The following is a 21,549-nucleotide window of genomic DNA, read 5'->3' on the forward strand; positions in this document are numbered from 1 at the left end:
ATTTTAAAATGGAAACCTAAAAAGTGTCATGATCGATTGATGAGCGAGTGAAGCAGACATATCAGAAAACAGGAATTATGTTTATGTTACCAGTGTGTTCATTTTATGGTGTAGACTAACAACTAAACAGTGCCCAGAGTACAGCAAGAAATGCACATAGTTAACAGTAGCTAAGAGGAAAACATCTGTATTTTCATAAGAGTGTTAAGAATTCGATATGTTAGCAGCGTATGGCTTACAGTGGGTACTGAACTACATACAGAATATCAGCTTGTGACACAAGGAGCCTATGTGCGTGTGGTATGCAGCAGGTTTGGTTTGTGACAAGCAGCACAGCAGCAGGTAAGAGCAGAGCAGTAGATTGTTCAAGGGGAAGGGATTGGAGTGGCAGTCAGGGAGGGCAGTCTTAACTTTTGGCATACCTGGTTACGGTATGGTTGGCATAAGAAACATCACAGGAACAGCTGGAGACGTAAGATCTCATTCAGGATTGTGATTTGAGGATTTGTGCGTTTATAATTAATTATGAGTGTGTGTTTGTCCTCTTCTGCTCTCTTCCCTTCATGGTGGCTATAACAATAGATAAGGACAGTCCGTGAGTGACAGAGAAAGTATTCAAAATATGCTCATTGCTTCTATATTATTTTTTTCCTTTCTTCCACAACGAGTGGTCACTGAACTCTGTAAAGTCATTGCTGCTGGCTTCAGCAGACTTCTTTGAGATTTTTCTAAGGTAGAAATGAGATGACCACTTCTTATTAGCTTTCAAAGGGAGATTAGTGTTTAGCTTACCTTTGTGCCTTTGAAAACCTCCCCCCTTGAATGTGATTCTCTGATATTTCAAAATGGCTCCTAGTTATGTTTCTGAAGAAATTTCCTCCATGAAATTAATTGCGCCATTGGCTTGTCTTCCGTTTAGACATAAGGGATGTCATTACACATGCTCCAAGCTGGAGGGGGCCGCCATTTTGAAGCTCAGGATGCTGAATACACATGACACTGCAGGTGCTTTAATTAGAAGGGCTTTTAGAGCCACTCTTAAAGTCTCCAAGAGCCACCCTAATTAAGGTGGCTGCAGTATCATGTGTATTCAGTATCCTGCGCTTCAAAATGGTGGCGGAGCACTTTAACTAAAGCTTGTTCAACGAGCTTTAGTTAAATTGACCCTGCCACCATTTTGAAGTGTGGGGATGGTGAATACACATGATGTGGAGGCTTTAGGAGTGTGCTAATTAGCATGCTTTGGCAGACTTGATTAACAAAGTCTGCTCCAACACATGCTAATTAGCACGCATCAGAGCAGACATCTGGCACATGCATAGGACTAATCTGGGCACCTATAAATAACATGAATTTTTAAAGCACGTCTAAGGTAGAATGGAGGCAGTTAATTTACTATCAAGTACCCCTATTTCCCCATACTCAGCTGCTGCCTAAAATCACTATCTGTTTGATTCTGTGTTCTGGAAATGCCTAAAATTTTGCTTCCGTCTCAGAACACCTCAGCACCTATTTCATGCCTAAGTCTTATTGGAATCGAGAAATAAGTTTGTCCTCACGTATTGCAGTTGCAGCCAATGTCACTTAAAGAAATGGCAATGGTGTTACCATGCCTCCATCTTTATACAAGCCTAGTGGTTAAAGTACTTGTCCAGAATGTGAGACTTGGGTTCAGTGCTTGCCTCAGTCTCGGGGGTTAAAATGTACATCTCCCAGGCTAGGTACAGACAGTCAAAAAGCCTGGGGCTGAATCAGTTCAGTCTTTGTAGCTGAACAGATAAACTGAAACAGAAGTGAATAGCCATTTATCTTTGATTCAGGAAATGCATCCACATGCTTGCAGCGGCTTCAGGCAAGAAGTCACGGAGCATTAGAGCATGGCACTGTGGCTGTGTGTTCACTTCCTCTTCCTACTGCCCCCGAGGTCTCTGGGATTTGCAGTTCATAATTAAAGCCACAGGACTCTGCAGAGTTGCTCATCATTTCCTCTTCCTTCTTCCAGGTGCTTCTGAGATTTGTAGTCCACAGTTGCAGCCAGCAGTAAATTTGAGCAGGGGAAGGGGTGTTTAACCCCCAGTCCTGACCCCAAACCCCAGCTGGGCTTTCCTCCCCTCCCCCGATCCCCTTGTCAGCCAGCCCTCAGTGCTGCAGCTAGGGAGCAGAGGGGTGGGGTCATCCCTGTTCTCTGGAGCAGACAGCAGAACCCATCCCATCCCAGGGCTGGAAAGCATGCTGGGATGCTGGGAGACTGTGATTTAACTTGAACCAGGAAGGAGTCTGGGACAGAAGTTTCATAAACCAGTTTTACTGAAATCAGTTAAGTCTGATACTATGTTTAACCAGGTTTAAACCACCCGTTTTTTGGATGGGGACTTTAAAAATTTGTCATTTGTTATGCATCATTAATTCTAGCAAGATGGTGGTCACTTAAATAATGCATCAATTAAAATGTATAGGGAAATGCAAAATAATAGCTGGAACAGTACCAGAAATTAGGATCCAAAAGCTCACTTGACCATAAGGGAATAGAAGGCTTTTATAGTTTCCAACTTCAAAACTTTCCGTGAAGACAACTTGGATAAGAAGATATGGGTGGAGATTAAAGAGGAGAGTAGTAGCACTCTGTAGGGACTTTCCCTTGCTGGTTTGAGCTTAACCTGCAGAACTGGTTCACTTCCAGCAACCATGAAAAAAACAGAGTTTAGTTGATAAGTTTCATTAATAACCAGCACCTCTTACTGACAGCTTTCATGAAAACAAATCCAGTTTCTGTTTCAGATTAAAATTTAAGTCCCACAGATGCTGTAAAAAAGCCTGCAGAGTTAGATTAATATATGAGCCTTAGTGCTTTCTCTCTGTTTTTCACCATCTCCTCCTGCAGATAAACAGAAGGACTTTTATAGCAGGAATTTCAGGCTGTTGTTAAAATAGCAGAGAATGACTGCATGGCACTTTCACTGAAGGCAGTACAGTAGTAATTTGCTCCCACTTTTACATAGCACTCAGAACACAGCTAGCAGTGAGCTAAAATGACTGTGTCATGCCATTAAGTCACATGCCAAGGGAGCCTATAGGTTTGAGAATTTACACAAACAGATCAGTGGGCTGCTACTAGGGTCAGTTCTGTCCTGACTGTCACTCCACTGCCATCACCACCATGTTCTGTGGAATTTCTTGAAGCTATTGTCCTCTGGTGTCCAAATGCGCTCTGCCTGAGGAACTGTTTTTGCTGAAAATTAAAATTTGGAAATGCAGTTTTAATAAATTTCAAAAAGACTAGATAAGGTTAAGAGACACACCTCCTGTGTCCAGCGAGGATAGCTAAAAAAAAAAAAAAATCTTCTGAGAATAGTCTTTCTTGCAGGTATGTTAACATTTCAATTTTGCATCTTGGTAGGAAGGTGGAAGCGCATGAAAATGGAAAGTAATGGGGAAAAAAAGCAATCTTCTTCAGACAAAAAAGGTTTGGTTCATATGCAGTTTGTGCATTGGGTGATCGTTCAGATCGGTAAAATCTCCTACACTTGACTTGAAACACCTGAGAGAGAAAAAGAGAGACAGAATGAATCTCAGTCCTGTTGGGCATTTTTCAACAGCTGAGACTGAGTTGGTCATTCTGTCAATATTTTTACCTGCAGGCCTTCTGCAAGATCATCTTTAAAAGGTCATATAAAGACATATATCCATGTACACACATGGTGTAAAGCCCTATGCAGGGTTTATATTGTACTTCTGAACTAATGAGATGTAGAGATTGATGACATTTTTTCCTGTTCTTGTAGCTTTCCCCTCATACAGATTGTTGTAATTAAAGATCATCTCACATTTTTATTATGAACTTTGGCTTTGAGCAAACCAAAAGTATGTCGATTTGGAAAAGAAAAAAAAAAGTAGCTCATAGGAAATTCATGTAAAATGTTCTTTGTTACCAAGATTTTCCATTCATGCTGCATACTACTGGTTTTGGGGGTGGCTCCATTGAAGTCATCTGTAGTTTTGCCTTAGACTCCTAACTGAGCGGGGGCAGAGTTAACCATCTAAGTCATTGAAAAAACAGGTTAAAAAAAGTGTTTTGGTTTTTTTTAAATGATTTTCATTGTTGATGAAGTTAAGGATTGTTAAGGAACAAGGATGGTATTTGGCTATGCTATACTTAGTTTGCAAAGTAAAGGAGAAGCAGTTTGTAGGCACCCCATATGTGTCACTACACGGTTCCTGCCTTTGCAGACTTTCCAGTTCCCGTACCTTTTGTCCACTCCTCCGATTCAGTATTCTTGCCTGTTGCATCTTGATGGATACTCAGTAGGGGAGGCTATCCGGAGGGTAAAGTGTGCTTAAAGGAATGGGCCCATGTCTGGGTCAGAGCTCCCTGGCCACATCCTACTTTTCTTTATCTGAGCCTTCTAGGTGACGGCCTGCTATTCAAGGCTGATGGCTCCTGGCTTCAGCTTTGTTTATGCTTTGTGACCCCTGGGTTCTAAAACTTGTGATGGTCACCACATCACATGCTAGTAGTCCCAAATCATACCTCAATCTTTATGCTCTACCTGCTCTACTGAACTTCGATTTCAGGGTGTTCCCAGTCACCCTCCAGTGCTGTGGGAAACAAAAAAGAAAATTACCGAAAATGCCAAATCTTGTCTTCAGGCACAGCAATGTCTTGTAGAGGTTCACGTCATCCCTGTGTGGCATGCTCTATATAGAAAGAAAACAAAACAGAAAAGTTCACGGCATACTTGGCTCTCTTTCTGTGCAAGTCTGCAGCCTCTCTTCGCTCCGGCTTCCTTCTGTTTCCCCTGCTGCAGTTTGTGCCTTCTGTCCTTGTGGGTAGGTTCTGTCCTCAGCAGCTCCCCCAGACAGATTGTCCCTCTCTCGCCTGAGGTTTGGGCTTATGTAGCAGGCTCTGGGTCACTTGATACTTCACTTCTGCCTCCTGGTTCATCAGGCTCTATCCGCACTTGGACTAAGCAGTCATCTTGTTCCACATCCTGAGTCTATGTGCAAACTGTGGGAATACCAAGAGATCCACTAACTTGGACCATGTGGTAAGGTAAAGGGAAGGAGTGCATGTGTGCATGGGGAGAGGGATGAAGATGAAAATGTGGAAAAGGAAGGGAGGGGGAGAGAGCAGTGAAAGCAAACCCTAAACCATCTAGTCTCCCTAATAACAGGGTAGAGGCCCCATTACACAGTTCAAATGCATTTTGGTTGTATTCTGTCCAAATCAATAACTTCCTAGGCATGTTTCTTCATAGGACAGACATGGCTGCTAACATTTAGAAAAAAATGAATGTTTTCCAGAAGCAAGCACAGTTTAGATAGTGAAGTGCTGAAAAATTTTAGTAGTTAGATACTGTAATAGTATTTAACTCCTTCCACTGTGTTTCTACAGTACCTGATATATCGAAACATGTTTAATATGCTTATCATCCTTCCTAATCACATTACTATGCATGTATGGTAACAAGTATGTAAATGCAGTACATGGTACATGTTACTTAAGAGTTTTGCAAGCAATTTGTATCCAATAATTTACAAGTTTAGGTTGTGTTTCAAAGGCACAATAGACAGCAAAATACAGAAGTTGCTTTCTTTTTATGTCTGCCCTGTTTCCCGTGGATTCTTTGTCTGTTTGCAATTACCTGTGAAGGTGACATGCTTTTCAGTGAAGTTTTTAATTTTTTTATTTTTTTTACGAGTAATTTATTAGAACAAACTGAAGTCTGTGGATTGTATGAGAGTGGACAGCTTCAAGTCCTTCCTATTTAAACTGTGTAATTGCACATCAAAGTTGCATGATATTTGTTTTGTTCTCTGATTAGATGATCTGACCTTTATGAAAAGGAGCAGAGAGTCAAGAAAAAACTGAAAGTTTGATTCCCTGAGGGAGCTCTTTGGACAGATATAGCAGGTGATAAGCAGCCCTTGAGAATTTTAGAATGTTTTAAAAAAAATTCTGCCTACTCTTGCGCATAGAAATGATTTATATTTAGCTATATTTATGGACTCCAATCTTAAAAATAGTCTGGTTGGGTGCTGCCTGAAGTAGAAAGAAATATTTACGTCAGATTTATGAGCCATCCATCACATTTTACAACTTCTTTCACTTTCTGATCAGGTAACAGTTTGTGCATATATCTTAGGTGTGCAGTTATAACTTTAAAAGTGCTGGCTGGACTTCTGTCTGGCTAATTCAGTTATTATGTCATGGTTCTGGCCACTGGCATTCAGATAGCTGTTACGTTGATTTCTATTTTGTATCCAGCTGCAATTTGCTAACCGTCACTCTCGTTGTCAGTGTGATCTGTCTTGTATGTATTTTCCAAAAAAAGAAGTTTCTCAACTAACTGTTTCAGATCCCTGGCTAGATGCTTGATGGCGATACTCTATCACATGCTCAAATGTACCACTTCATAGGTACAAAGTATGGATATAGAATCCATTGGTCTCCATTAAATCTCACACTATTGCTGACCACTTGCTGTCACCAACAATTACTTGTCTGCGTGCAATGTGCTTGCAGATACTGTAGTTGCCTCTCTTCAGATTTCTCTTCTGTTTAATTGCCTGAGCCCTGACTGTGATTGGGGAGGATCCTTGGGATTCCTCCACACATGCAGGCATGTTTGTTCTTATAGCCTTGTTACACTGTAACTTTAGGTGCCTTCTAGAACTCTTCACTCCTGGACTGGCTACATGTTAACACCTTTTAAGTAGCTTAAAGCACTCATTATTCGGATTAATGTTATGCCACTCCAGGGCAGAATTATTTCTAATGTGTCTGATTTCACTCTTGTTCTATTAATTTGTGACCACTCTCCACAGCTTTTTCGCCCAAGTTCAAGTCCTCCAGTATCCCAGGAGGCAGTGGGTAAGCGGGAAAGCTGGGGCACAGCACCTCCCTGGGAGTACAGTAAGTCAGTTTGAGCCAGAGGGTGGAAGGGGGGCCACCACCTCCCCACCACCACTTACTCTACTTTGCTCCCTGAGAACCAAGCGGGGTGAAGAGTTGGTGTGAGCCTGGTGTGGAGGCGGTGCCCTTCCCCACTCGGACTGGCTCATTAGACGTGGAAGCAGAGCCAGTCCAAGGGATGACAGGAGGCACCAGGGCTGCAGCATTTGCTCTGCCTGGCAGGAACAGCGAGACTGTCCTTCCCCTAACTCCTAATTCTGCCACTGCTCACCAAATCTCTAGTGACAAGTCACAGCTGTGCAGGTGAGTGGCAGGCAGAACAGGTTTTTTGCCTTACAGTGCGCAGGTCTACACATTCATTAATATGCCGTAACTACAGAGCATTAATTTTAGTACCTGTAAAAAAAAAACATGCTAACTTAATGTGCTGTAATCAGTGCCACTGCGCAGTAGTGCCAGCGCACATTTTAGGTGATGCTAATACACAGTACACTGATTTTACTGTTAGCAAAGCTTTTGCCACGATGTGCTGATGTGCAGTAAAATTAGCGTAGCTTCCATTGAACCCCTGATTTCTATTTTATGTATTTCTCACAACAGTTTAGCACACTTTATCCCCTCATAAATGATGGAACTTAATTTATTCTCTCCTTGCCAGAGCAGTTGAGGCAAATTTGGAGAATTTATTTAACAGTTTCTGACTCCTTGTCTCATTGTTGCCCTGAGGGGTCAGGCCAACGCCAATATTACACTGTTAGACAGGAAGGTGTGGTGCACAATTGCACATGCACACACACAAATCATTTAAGCACACATATACTCACTATGTGCATACACACTCACACTAGCAACTTGGAGGCACACACGTTCAAAATAGTCTAGGTTCATGCACACATATCACCAGTTTAACCCATACACGCTACACACACCAAATTTAGACAGAATCAGTTACCAACCCCTGCACATCCAATACACATACGTGGATTACTAATTCATATACCACACACACACACACACACACTGTCTGTCTGTCTGTCTATGTGTGTGTGTGTATTCACTAATTCACACACATACCACCCACCTACACACACACACAGGTGAGTTCCTAAGTTGGGTATTGTGATGTGTATGTATGTATATATGTGCTTGGTGTACTTGGGATACCTGGGGAAAGGTTAAAGTAAGAAAGTAGAAATGTAGGGAGTGAAAGTTGCTGGGAGTGAAAGTTACCAGGACCGGGATTAGAACTGGTAGACCAGAGGGGCCTGGGCTGAAGAACTGAGGCTCGGGGGTAACTTTAGGTTAATTGATCTTAATTGATTAAAAGACAATGCCCAAAGCCTGCAGAACAGGGGAGCCATGCCACACAGAGGCTGGGACTGGAGCCAGAGCTACGGGGGAGTTGAAGAGGTAGGTGAGGAGAGGGAAAATGGGACTAAGGGCAAGTGTGGGTGTTAAAGAGGGGCTCTGGGTGTGGGGAGCCAGAGGATGGCTCTGGGGAAGCTAGAGAAGTTGCAGGGAACAGCAGTAGGTGCTGGGAGCTGGAGAAAGGCTCCCGCTGCTGGAGAAAATGGCAGGATAGCCACGAGGAGCTGGGAAGCTGGGGGGGGAGGGGATGACTACAGAAGGTGCGCGGGAAGCCTGAAAACAGATAGAGGGACAGCAGAAAATTACAGGAAAAGCAGCAGGAGAGACTGAAAGACGGCAGGGCAGCGGGAAAGCAGAGAAAAGGAGCAGAAAGTCACAGGGAAAAGGCAGATGGTATGGGAGGCTGAAAGGCAGCAGGGGCAGCAGGAAAGCAAGGAGAGGCTGAGAGGTGGCAGAAAAGGGAAGATGGAAATGGGAGGAGATTGGGAAACTATCAGAGAGGGCTGGGATTGGAACACAGAGAGAGAGAGAGAGAGAGGCTGGAATTTAAGATAGGGAAGGGACTGGGATTCAGTAAAACATGACCCAACTCAGGGTTGCAAATGACAGTGGTTTTATTGAACAGGGGAGATGGTGACACAATGTCTTATTGGTTCCCTTGCACCCACACACACATACGCGCAGACACACAATGGCAGCAGGGGTTAGAGAGGCTTGGTGCAGGGGCTGAAGTCCATGGAAGTCCAGGAAGATAGAGAGACGCAGAGAGAGAGAGAGTCCAAATTGTAGGAGGAGGTGTGCAGGTAATATCTACCTATCCCAGCCTGGAAGTTGATCATCAATGGTCAGTCGGGGTCTCCTTCAGCTTGGTGTTGCCAGAGGGGGTCGCCGGCAGGGTCTCTGGGGTGGATAGGTGATGTGAAGCTGGTCTGGTCTGGATGGAAATGGCATTCCCACAGGGTCTGTCTTCACTGCCCCTTTTTATAGGGGCAGACCTTGTGTGACCCTAGTGACAGGAGGCATGCCCAGGCAAGGGTCAGCCCCTGGTGTACTGAGCATGTGTGCTCCATGCAGGGATGTGCAGTTTCAGGTGTCTGTAATGGTGGGGTACAATGGCTGAGTTGCTGGTTCTGCAGGGTCTTTTGTCTTTCATATAGTTGGTTCTTGTCTCTGTTCCTGGGTGAGGTCCGTGGTTCCTGGATGAATCAATGCGAGGTGATGGCTCAGTCATTATAGGCCATTCAGTAGAGGCCTGCTACCATTGTATTTCAATCACCAATCACTCTCATTTACCCAGGAACCAATTTACATGGGAGGGGTACAATGAATCATATTGTTGCAACATGGGATGCCCAGACAGAGGACAGAAGATGGAGGCTGGACATATAAAATGGAAACTTGACATGACTTTGGTTCACTTACAAACACAGGCCTAAACCTTACAATATCCATATGAAACAATAAAAATCAATACGAAAATGATAATTATACAATATAAAACAGTGCATATGCAAAACCAAAAACTTGCTACCAAAATAAAAATGTTTAAAGCTTAAGTCTGAGCTCACTTATACTTATGTATAGGGAATAGAGAGGAAGAGAAAAAGTCAGAAATTGTTGGGGAAAGGGAGGGGAATGCATTTTAAAATTTTAAAAAAGGGAAAACTGGGGGTTTTGCTACACCATTTCATACAAAAAATAATTTAATAGCTATAGTCAGTGTACCCATTAAACACGTGGGCCTGCATTTTCTATTGGGGCCCACTAAAGCTATTGGTTGGCCCAAACAACTTAATAGTTGCTCTAGAGGCTGCAGTTTATCTTAATCATCTCATTAGACAGACAAACTGCTACACCTGTGTAAACCCTGGATGGTAAGAGGATAGTACCTGTGTCACACCAGCAGTTATCTGCAGACAACAAGGTTGCACAGGGGATGGTGAGAGCCTCACTGATCTGCAGAATTTACATGATGACTGGTAATTGATTGCAAGAAGGAAATATCTGTCCTTAAATCTGACAGTGAAGGCTGATCGCAGTTAGAAAAGTCACCTTCTTTATTATAAATTGGTCAGAAAACACTGGGAGAAGGGGAAAGTCACTTGCCCCACACTTCTCAGAGTAAGCTCACACTTGCCATACTTTCCTCACTTTCTGTGTAAAATATTCTCTTCTGTTATTATTCAGCAAAAATGGAAATGGCTTGCATCTGACTCAGCTCATTTTGATTTTAGGCTTGATCCCAAAGCCCATATAATTCAGCCATGCAGCTGTAGGGTCCTACGCAGCAGAAATTGAAGGGGTCACACACCTTGGAAAACTGAGGCATCAGCCTGCTTGATGTGTGTCTGTAAATGTTGGCAGTTCTTCAAGGCCTACTTATGCTCTGTGGCTAGATGCATGCCTGTTAGTGACCTCTAGAACCTCACTGCTCTAATAGTGAGAGAGGATTTTTAACTGGCTTGAATTTATCTGTGGCCTCTTTATATTTATTTCTTCTTGAGCTAACATTGTTCTTTAGCGTAAGTGGCTCATTTCATGCCCTGACGTTACCCCTAATGCAGGGTAGTCAAACTCATCTTGTGCCCTTGGCTGGATGTGGACTATGGAACTTCGTGCAGGCTGGATCCAGTCTGGGGCAGAAGGAAGAAACAGTGACAGCAGTAAAGCACACAGCAGTGGCTCCAGCCCTTCCTGCATGCCCCATTGTAGGGAGAACTGCCACCACTATGTGTTGCTGAAGCAGGTCCAGCTTGGCTTCAACATGGGGGCGGGGTGTTTGCCTGCTCCCAAATTTTTAGTGTCCTGTAAATAGTCTGGTGGGCTGGTGGTGGTATAGCTGCCTCCTGAGCCAGATCCAGCATGTAGGCTGAATGACTGATACCCCTGCCCCAATGCATTTAGACATCCCCTTTCAGACTATGTGACTGTTATCACTTGAGTGCTACCATTGTTGTGCATAACTGTAAGGCCTTCCGAGTTCCATTAGTGGCTATGAACTTCCTTCCTCCTCTCATGCTACTGCAGCGGCACACTACCTCTAATATTCCTAGGGCCACTCTCTTGTAGGGCTCCGGTAGATCTCTGTTCCCTGCTATGCAGAGAGTTGTTAGAACTGCAAACTGTTACTTTATGCTGTTCTGGAAGGTACTTGCAGAAGGGGTAGATCCCTTGTATTGGGTGTGCTAGCTGGGGCAGTCTTCAGCTCTTCTTAGTGCAGAGCTGTCCATCAGAGGCCCTCTGGGGTATGGGTTGCAGCCTGAGGGCTGCTTGCCATCCAGGCAACTCTCCAGGGCTCTCCCCTCTTCTGGGTGCACAATGCAGGCAACTCGGCTCCCTGCCCCTCCTGGTACCATATGTGCAGCCTGGCTTCGCCACTCTGAGCTGCATGTGCCATATGTGCAGCCTCTCCTCCCTTGTCCATTTGCAGCATAGGCAGTCCAACTCCTGCTACAGGCTTCTCTCCTCTTGGCCATCTGCCTACCTTTAGTATGGGGCCTCCTGCCTTTCTTGTATGTAGCTCAAGCAGCCCAGGTCCTCCTCTGTTGTACACAGAATACAGGCACCCTGTGCCCCCCCAGGAGCAGAGGAAGGAAGTAGAAGCTAGAGGAGGGAGTAGGAGTTGGAAAAACCTGGCTGCTGTGCCAGGAACAAGGCAGGGTGGAAGGGGGAACAGTGGTATCTGGGCAGGGCCCATAGGCTGCATACTAACCCTTTAGGCTGAAGACAGACATTTAAAAAGCCCAGGCCTGAATTGATTCACACTGTGCAGGTTAGTCTAAGCTGTACAGCTTAAATTGATTAATAACTGGACAGAGATTCTCTGTTAAATCAGGAAATTCAGCCATGTGCTTGCAGTGGCTCAAGCCAGATGCTGGGAGGTGCTAGAGCATGCCTGCCAGCCACTGCTAAAGGGGCAGGCAGAGAGATGCCCTCCAAGGTTCTCACCCCTCTCTGCTGGAGCAGTGGTGGGGTGGCCAGGCACCAGCTGGGGCTAGCAGAACACACGGGATATCAGCCACCACCTGTGTGGGAGGGAGAGGGCAGCAGTTGCCAAACTGAGGAGTGAGAATGGGGAAAAAGTCCTTTCCCTGAAGCAAGCATGTATTGAACACAGCAATATGCAAAGCATACAACAGGGAACTACCAAAAATCTTTGCCTAAGCTAAGATACAGCCCAGTAAAATACAACATACACATCCTAGTCTAACTTAAAATGTAAACGAGGAAGACAAGAATTAGGTTTACTAACCCTCAGGGCAGAGTGTCTCCTTACAGCCAGGCATTCAGAAAGGCTTTGTTTAGGTATTCCTACCTTTTACACCTTCTGCTCTATAATATAAATGTAGCTCTCTGCATTATTTGGTGAAGCTGTCTGCAGCTTCCCTTAACTACCTCTCCAGCATATGTGATGATTGTCAGGTCTTTGCCAACACTTTCCACATCTCAGCCTGGTTCTGCAGGTCTTAGCTTTGGGCTCACAGGTGCAGGGCTTGGATCTGTGGGGGAGAGAGGACTAGTTTGCCTTTCTTCCCTGCTCCAGGACACTTTTACATAGCACTCAGAACACAGGTAGCAATGAGCTAAAATGACTGTCATGCCATTAATTCACGTGACTGTAGATTTGAGAATGTGCACAAACAGATCAGTGGTTTGCTACTAGGGTCGGTTCTGTCCTGACTTGTCACTCCACTGCCATCACCACCATGTTCTGTGGAATTTCCTGAAGCTATTCTCCCTTGGTGTCCAAATCCTCTCTGCTTGAGGGACTGTTTTTGGTAAAACTGAAAATTTGGAAATATGGTTTTAATATATTAAAAAAAAATCTGGATAAGGTTAAGACAAATGTTGAAAATCTTTGAACCTCCTGTGTCCAGCAAGGATAGCTAAAAAATCTTCTGAGAATAGTGTTTCTTGCAGGTATGTTAACACTTCAATTTCCCATCTTGGCAAGAAGGTGGAAGTGCATGAAAATTTAAAATAATGGAAGAAAAGCAATTAAGCAATCTGTTTCAGACAGAAAAGGTTTGGTTCATATGCAGTTTGAGCATGGGGTGAAGGTTTACATCACTAGCATCTCCTACACTTGACTTGAAGCAGCTGAGAGAGAAAAAGACAAAGAATGAATCTCAGTCCTGTTGGGCAATTTTCAACAGCTGAGACTGAGTTGGTCTTTCTGTCAACATTTTTAGCTACAGGAATTCTGCAAGATCAACTTTAAAAGGACATGTAAAGACATATTCATTTGCACATGGTGTAAAGCCTTATATAGGGTTTATATTGTACATCTGAACTAATGAGCTGTAGAGAATGATGACAATTTTTTTCCTGTTCTTTTAGCTTTCCCCTCGTACATCTTGTTGTAATGAAAGATTGTCTCACATTTTTATTGTGAACTTTGGCTTTGAGCATGCTGTAGAATTAACCCCATCCCTGCCTGGTTGCAGGCAAGTCACAGTGACTGCAGCCAAACCCCCAGGGATTCTGGGGGAGAAAGGGGACAAAGGGAGGAATTAATTCTGTCCCTGCCTGGCTGCAGGCAAGCTGTGGAGGTGCGGCTGGGGCTGGCAAACCCCAGCTGTAGTTCCGTGGGTTTGCCAGCAGAGTGGGGACAGAAGGAGAAATCTGCCTCAGGAGCCCTGGCAGGCTAGTGTCTGGCCACACCCTACCTCAGCTTGGGCTAGAGAGCATTAGGGAGGGTCAGCCCAGCTCACTGGAGCAGACATCAGAGCTCTGCCCATCCCAGAGAGCCTGCCGGGATGCTGGGAGAGTCTGGTTTAACTTAAACCAGCAAGGGGTCTGTGACAGACATTGCATAAACTGATTTAAGCCAAGTCAGCTAAGTCTGGTACTACATTCAACCAGGTTTATCTCAAACTGGTTTCGGCCATTTTCAAACTGGTTCATGAGCGCTGAATGTCTGTTCTGTTACAAATGTAAACCAGTTTCTCATCACTTAAACTGGTTTATGTGTAATCTCTGTCCCTAGCCTTGGGGACTGCATGTAGCCCACAGGATGCCACTTGGACATCCCTGCCCTAGCAGAAGTTTGTCTCTCTTCACGTACTGTATTACAGTTTCTGGACTCCAGCTCTCTGACTTGTTCATCAGGCTACCAAACAACACTTGGGACTCATAACACTCATAACTGATAACTGCATTTGGCTGGTTGGTAGCTCAGTGGATTATAATATAGATCATGGGCGATTAGTGCCTCCAGAGTCTGGGGGTCCCCCAGTGGCTGATCGCTGACTGGGAAGGTCCCCCAGCAGCTGATCACAGACCCCAGAAGCGCCGGCAGCAAAGCTGGTAGTGCCAGCAGTGAAACTGGAAGTGCCTCTGGCACTTTTCTCAGTGCCCCCACTCACCGGCTGGCGCCAATCTCAGGGGGGCACCAGCTAGTGCTTCACTTGGTGCCCGCACTCCCTGACCAGCAAGGGCCAATCTCAGGGGGGGCATGTGTCTCCCCCATGCTTCCCCTATGCGGCGCCTATGATACAGATCATTTGCTGATAGCACGTTGTTTGCTCCCTCTTTGCTACTGCTGCCCACAATGCCTTCTTTATCTCCTCTTTTCCATTACTAAGTGAGCCACCTCCTCTTTCTTTCTTTTAACTCACAAAGCCTTTTATCTACAAGATGTGGTAATCCCCCAAGCATTCATTCATGCTAGTACTCACTCTGCTTTGATATGACCTCAGCTAATTTAAACAATATGATTCATTCTACGCAGTGAGAGGACTATATGCCATTAAACTAACAAAAAACATAGACTTTACATTTCAGTAAAACTTAGATGGCAAGAAAATATAGCAAAAGTAAAATAGGTCCTGAACTTTTATTAGAAACTTAAATCAAAGTGAAACTTTTAGAAGTATCAAAAATGTGGGGAAGGGAGACATGTTTGTTCTTGAATATGTCTCCATGCTTTCTAATGTCAGTCAGAATTTTAAACAAAGGTATAAAATCCTAACTCAACAGTGGGCGCATCTACATGAGACGCTGACTGCACAGTAGATGAATAATATTGCGCAGTAGTGCATCACAGTACTGTTACTGTGACACTCAGTAGTGTCACTTAAAAAGACGGTTACTGGCTCTACTGTGCAGTAACTGCAGTTACTGCACATTTATTTAGTACTTGCTTATATAAGTACTAAATAAATTCACAGTAACTACTGTGCTGTAGCATCTTGTGTAGCTGCACCCAATACTCATAAAACAGTCAGAACTAAGTGGGGCAGCATGTTAAAGAAAGTTTACATCAAATGATCCAATAATTTCTGAACTTAAATAAATTGCCTATCTCTGTTTTTGTGCTCCCTGTGCTGATTTTTTTTTCCATTCCTTTATTCTTGTGATGTATTAATATTTTTTTTAAGGCCTTGCAGTAATGAAACTAAGTACGATGCGTCTGCACCCAAAGTTACAAAGTAAATTAAAAAAAACCCCAACAAACCCATGTAGACTTTTTTCTAAAATGGTTGTATGTGCAGATACCACTAAATCAAATAGCTAATGCAGCAGCTGGTAACCTGAGGGGATATTACACTACGAGTGGCCCTCACAAAATGCATTTTTAGTGGTAATAGTTTAATAAGTACTATCATTTGGAACACGCAGTAACTGTAATCAGTGGTTAATATAATAGCACTGGAGAAAAACAAGACCCTATACTATATGCTAATATAAAATTCAGAAAGAAAGAACAGCTAATAGGCATGACTTGGAGGAAGCAACTTTGTTTACCAACCACAGATATTGAAACATTATTCATATTAGGTGCACAGACAGATCTGGAGTGGGGCTGCTGTTCTACTTCCCTTTCACAGTGAAGGTCAAATGCTAACAGCTCCTTTTCCTCGGGGCCCTGAATGTTTGGGTCCTCCTGTGTCCAAGGCGTGACTAAAGCCCCATGAAGGTAAGGAAGGTGGGACCCACCAGCTGCTGTTTTTGCCTCCAGGGGAAGCCTCAGAACTGCTCCTGGCCCACCCCCACCAGGCTCTTCAGGGAGCAGCTATATGGGGTGCCAGGTCCCTGCTCCTCCCCTTCCACCATGTTTCCCTTGGTGAGGATAAGGATGGCAGCATCAGTGGCACTTCCCCCTCCTCCACTTCCTGTGCTTGCTCCCAAACCATGGTGCACCACTGGTGGCATATCCTGCACCCCTTTTTCAAATTCCTGGATCTGCCCATGATTAGCTGCAATAGAGAAGCAATTATTTCGTGGACACATATGCTTCGATTTAAAAGTCACAAAGACTTATTATTGCCATATAGAATGTCTTCCTACATCATACAAGCCATAAACTTGACCCAGTAATTTTTGTCTAACCCTAAACAGGGGACTGACTTTCTGGAAGTGATATACTCCTGAATCCCAGGGATCAAGAGCTGAAGAGTTGTCACTGTCATAATGTGCAGTTCCGGGTCTTATGGAGTGTAAGTAGCAAAGGGCCCAAAACAGCCAGCTTCTGTTGCTTGGAAATTACATATTATCTGTAAATTCACAGAGATATCCCTTGATACACTGCAGAATTAACACAGCTTTTCTGCAAAGTTCATTTGCTAAATATTGTTAAACAGTGATTAAAAACAAACAAACAAAAAAAATGCAGTTATGGTTGGTGTGTGTGAGAGAGAGAGAAATGGAACTTAAAGTTCTGGAGGCACTCAAATACTAAGAGTGATGGATTAGATCCATACCTTCATCAGTAGTCCAACATTGACCTTCAAGTACAATTTACTTTTTTGAGCACTGCGGGTACTTATGCATTGCAAGCTCTTACACCGAGAGAGTTTTTTATTTTTGTTTTTAACTCTAGCATACCTGCACAGAACACATGCACCCTCTCCTTTCCTTGTGGTCTGTGGTAAGGGCATAGAGAGCATCATATGTTTCCTATTCCTTCAATTGCAGCTCAGAAAGGAGCTTTTGCTTTCTTATCCAGATGTGCTAGACCATTTTTAGTTTATTTTTAAATTTTCTTTTGTTCTTGTCTCTGTTATTTTCCAGTGAGCTCAAAGACTTCCTGTGGTTTCAATCTAAGTTTGTACTCAAATTTGTTACAGAACTTTCACCTTAGTCAGCAGATTCATCTAAATCTTGGAGAGTTGAGGTATCTCTGTCTGTCCTTGTACTGAACAAAGACTTGTCCTTTTACCTTCATGGAACTAAATCTTTCTGGAAATCTCCCCATCTACTTGTTTTCATAGTCAGAATATTAAAACTATCATAATGAATCTTAGATTGCCTCTAGGTGTTCTTTGAGGTTGATAACATAAATCTGTCACTGGTGGTCACAGCTTATTCCACCAGTTTTGGTAGCTTCATGTCTTCCTTTTGGAAGGGATGTCTTTGTTCTAGACATCTATTGTAGAAGGCTTGAATAGATGTTTTTACAAATGGAAGACCCCAATCTCAAACTAATATCCCTTCTTGTATCATTTTAGTCATACGATGACACTGTTTTGGCCTGTTGCATTTAATCCTGCTAAAATATACTTCATTACCTTACAAAAATCTTAAACATCTCTACCAATGTTCCACTGGTAGTATATCTTGCAACTTTTTTTTAGATTAAACATATTATTTACCATAACACCCATATCAGTTTCACTTTTTTCAAACCTTGAAACTTTCTATCATATATGGGAAAAACATGTTTTGTTAAGATGCAAGTTCTGTGTTCTGGAATCTGTGAAACTTTTTTATCTTATTTGTCACACTTCTTTTGCTCAGTTAATATTTTCACCTTTATCTCTTACTTAAATTTCTAAACCTAGCCTCATCAAACTTTTTAGCTTAAATCCTTAACATCATTAAAAATGTATATTGTATAATTTTCTAGACCTCCCTTGGGGAATGGAATTACTGGAATTATTTGTGACATTAGTGCTTTGGTCTTCCTCCTTTTTCTCCCTTTCATTCAGTGTCACTGATTCTCAATGCTTCTGTTGTGGAGAAGAAACTTCCAGTTAAGACTTGAGTGTTGCCTTTATGACTTCAGTGTGAAGGAGAGAAGAAGCTGGACACATGTTAGCTGAACAGGCCTTGCTAGATAGAAATCTCGAGTGCTTGAGAGCTTGGAATGTATATATGGACAACACATCTCAAAGCTACTGTTATATAGCTTCTCTTTTTTTAAAGTATCACAGATCATTTCTACAGATTGAGATTGAAATCTTGGTTGTTAGTCTCTAATAACATTACTTGCATTTTTTCACATTAGTTCTTGTTCATTCTTCATGGCTGAAGATGACCGCATCCAGTGGTGGGGGAAATGGAGAGAAAAGAAATGAGAAAGAAACAGGGAGGGAGAGCAGAGAAAAGGAGAAAAAAAGGAAATAAAAGAAAAGAGAGAGAGGAAAGAGCAAAGAGGGTTGGAGGCTAGGTCGTGTGGGTACGTGGATGACTTATAAGTAAAGGTGCACCAATACATTGATAGGATATTGGATTGGTACCAGTATAAAGAAAACTGGCTGTACAGGTAGTCCTCGGATTTACAACACAATTAGTTCCTGAAGACCACGTCTTAATATGAAATGTTGTAACTCGGAACTGATTTTTCCATAGGAAACAATGTTATAAAGGTGGGGGATTGGTTCCTGAACCCAGGCCTGATTTGATGATTAAGATAGCTACATTAATGTATTTATATTGTAAATAGCAATCATATTGATTTGGAAAGACTTCTTTGAGGTGACTTTGCTGAACTTTTTGAAAGGCTCTTGGTTGGACTTTTTGAATGGTTCTTGGCTGGAGTCTTCTCAGGAGTCTTGGCTACAGGTTTTTCTGGAGTCTTGTCTGCTTTGTTAAAGAAAGTGTCCAAGGAAGTTTGGACAGAGATTCTCCAGGGAGATGGGTGATGCAGTGAACTTGTTTGCTGGCATGGTATTGCACTGACATCAGAAAGTTGAAACAGGGTGTCAATTTATAAACATTGCAAGTGTGAAATGTTGTAACTCAAAACGTTGTAAGTTGAGAACTGCCTGTATCAGATATTGGCCAGTGGAGGCCGATTAATTTGGCTAATAAATGCCTGTGCTGAACACAGGTGCAGCGCAGCACTCGGGCAGTAAGGAGCACAGCCGGCAGTGTGAAGAGATGCTCCAGCTGGTAAATTCAGTATGGTGGAAGGGGAGGGAAGGGGTAGGGGTATGTATGGAGGGGACAGATCAATGCCCCCATGGTGAGGGAGGGGGCAGGTGCTGCCCAGGCAGGGTGGGAGGGGCAGCAGCTGCCATATGTGGGGGAGAAGCAGCTTCGGCCGCTGCTTGCACCCAGGAGAACATGGTGGGGGTGCTCCCCAGATCTGTGCGGGGTGGGGCAGGCTCCAGACGGGGCTGCACGGGGCTCTTCTCCCTGAGGGCTGGGTTCAGAGTGGATGCCAGTGGCATTGGGAGGATGTTGCATTCACCCCAAATTTCAACGCCGCTCTGCTCCCGGCGCTGCCATGGCCAGCTGCCTAGTGCAACCCTGGCTCTTCTCCCCCATGAGCCACAGCTCTGCCTCCCCACCCCACCGGGGCAGCGCCTGCCGCTGTCCCCACCCCCTACCTCACTGCATTGATCTTCCCCTCATGCCCCTCCCCTTGCCTTCCACCACACCAGACTTACCAGCTGGAGGCAGCTGTATCAGAAATAGGATGGGTATCGGCCAATATGCCTCCTTAAATATTGGCTATCTGTATCAGTCACCAAAATCTCTATCAGTGCACCCCTACTTATAAGTTTGATCTTTGCCTTGAACAATCTGCTGCAGCAGGGGCAGGCAAATGATGACGACTGGGTATGAGAGTTTTTTGTTTTCCTGGACACGCATTTCTTCATTGCCTCTGTTATGCGTTGCAAGTTCGAAGGCCAGTGCTCTGTTCTGGGTTAATGACCTCCAGGAGAGATGGTCATGAGCGATTTGCTCCCATGACTCCGGGTCAATGTCAAAACACTTTAGTGACACCTTTAGTGTCCTTGTACCATTTCTTTGGTGCGCTGCAAGAGCATACTCCATTTGACAGTTTGCTGTAGAAGATTTCTTTGGCAAGTGGGTGTTGGACATTCTTGAAAGGTGACCGGCCCATCTGAGCTGCGCCAGTTTCAGTAGAGTATGAATACTGGGGAGAGCTGATCTTCCAAGCACCTCAGTGTCTGAAATCTTGTCCTGCCACTTGATCTTTAGTATCTTTCACAGAAATAACAGGTACAAGAGTTTTAGTTTCTTGACATGACACTGGTGGACATTTCACACGCATTAAGGAGGGTTGGGAGAATGATGGCTTTATCTACCTTCAGTTTCATCAACATTTCAATGCCTCTGTGGTCCCAGACTGACTTTCAGAGTCTGCTGAAGGCCCCACTAGCTTTTGCTACTCTCACGAAGAAGACCAAAGGGATGTTTCAAACTGCACTTGGCACAACACCCCAGGAAACACACATCTCAGTTAAAGGCCAACAACTGTTGATGGTTGACAAGTTTGTCTGTCTAGGCAGCATGCTCTTAAGCTGTTCACATCAAGGATGGAGTAAATGTGAGACTAGTGAAAGCTAGTGTGGCCTTCACAATAGTATGCAGCTGATAAATTAATTCACCATACTGGTGTACCTAGAACAGCTAATCCAGCACAAAACAATGTAGTCCAAAGTGTGGACTGTACTTCCAAAGTATTCCATAAAGCCAACAACTGAAACTTTCAAAGCTGACTCTGGCTTTTAGGGAAATAAACTGAAATGGGAGTTCTGGCTGTGTTTCTCTTTTGGTGTTCAAAACTACAACCAGGGAATTTAATTTGTTAACAGTTGGGCTACTTGCTTGATTTAAGGGTGTTTTGCTATAACACTAGGATACACAAAGTTGGTTGTTTAAATTGTTACTCAGTTTGAAATATAACAATTCTCAAATGTTATCTGACATCTCAGATTCCAGGTATCAAATCTGGGGAGTCATATTAAAATGCCTGTGTTTAAAACTATGCATCTCCATAGTAGTTTTATAGAAATAGAATGACTGAAGGTAGGGGAAGGAAAATCCTTGCCTGTAAAAAAAGTATATCTACATATGTTAAGTATGGAAATTCCAGTTGTTTACCGAAATATTATACAAACTGAAAATGGGTGACTGATATTGCTATTTTTTTTTGTGTGCTTATTTATGGGCTTCGAGACCTGCTCTGCACCTGACACTTTGTACTGTACAATTGGAGCAGACACCTGCTTGCTTGCTTAAAAAAAATGTAACAACTTTAATATATTTTAACCCCCCCCCCCCCCCCC

General features: G+C 43.6%; 1 protein-coding gene and 1 pseudogene across 5 annotated transcripts in view; one reads left to right on the top strand and one right to left on the bottom strand.

Annotated features, from left to right (window-relative positions):
• LOC102381138 (cadherin-18) overlaps positions 1-21,549 on the top strand; it is a 469,255-nt gene that overhangs the window by 108,747 nt on the left and 338,959 nt on the right. The window contains exon 3 of one of the 5 annotated variants that reach the window (XM_006023586.2): positions 16,625-16,722. The exons of 3 other annotated variants lie outside the window; for them this stretch is intronic. The gene's annotated coding sequence lies outside the window, so the exon portion shown is untranslated. Of the gene's footprint in view, positions 1-16,624; positions 16,723-21,549 lie in introns of those variants that run through there. One more of the 5 variants, XM_025204108.1, reaches the window with a different exon arrangement.
• The window catches only part of LOC102382144, a 45,811-nt pseudogene that overhangs the window by 13,350 nt on the left and 10,912 nt on the right, over positions 1-21,549 (bottom strand).

This window comes from Alligator sinensis, unplaced genomic scaffold (genome assembly GCF_000455745.1).
Source record: "Alligator sinensis unplaced genomic scaffold, ASM45574v1 scaffold485_2, whole genome shotgun sequence".
In the NCBI taxonomy this organism is placed as follows: Eukaryota; Metazoa; Chordata; order Crocodylia; family Alligatoridae; genus Alligator; species Alligator sinensis.